Source organism: Aplysia californica, unplaced genomic scaffold (assembly GCF_000002075.1).
Source record: "Aplysia californica isolate F4 #8 unplaced genomic scaffold, AplCal3.0 scaffold00458, whole genome shotgun sequence".
NCBI lineage: Eukaryota > Metazoa > Mollusca > Gastropoda > Aplysiida > Aplysiidae > Aplysia > Aplysia californica.
The window spans coordinates 376,095-376,692 of record NW_004797728.1 but is presented as its reverse complement, the minus strand read 5'-3'; positions in this window follow the sequence as shown (position 1 = coordinate 376,692).

The window sequence follows — 598 nt, the reverse complement described above, 5'->3', positions numbered from 1 at the left end:
ATACTGTGCCGGGACAACATAGGGGGAACTGCTGCTTTTTCTTTCCTCATCCTTACTATCGTCATTTTCCCTCTACTTCTTTTGTATGTTTGTCACTCTCTTGTGAACTGCTATTTCCAGGGTGCCTGGATAGTCGAAGTAGACTTTGTACTGTTGAGGCAAGAGAGGTGAGCAGAGTAAGCCTGATACCCCGTTTGGACTTCTACGTTGACATTCCCCTCTCGGCGCTCATATGACCTTATGCAGTTGAGAGCGCCGTGAAACCTTAACAAAACTGGTAACCATAACATGTTTCATTACTCATTGCTTAAGAAGTAAAAAATGGAAAGAAACTATCTTTGCCGAAACCTTTGAGTGGTTTATTGTTAGTTAAGGTCTTTAAAATTATTGTTGTTGTTGTTGTTGTTTTTGTTGTTGTTGTTGTTTTTATTTTTTAGTTTCCTCTACGTTTAGATTACACGGATGTGTGTGGTGTAGCGGTTAGGCGCTTCGCTGTCGCACACAGAAGACCTGAGTTCGATTCCCGAGTGGTGAGGAAATTCCTATTGAATATCTTGGTCTTTCTTCTGGGAGGTTGTATCCCTTTCAGTCTGGGTTG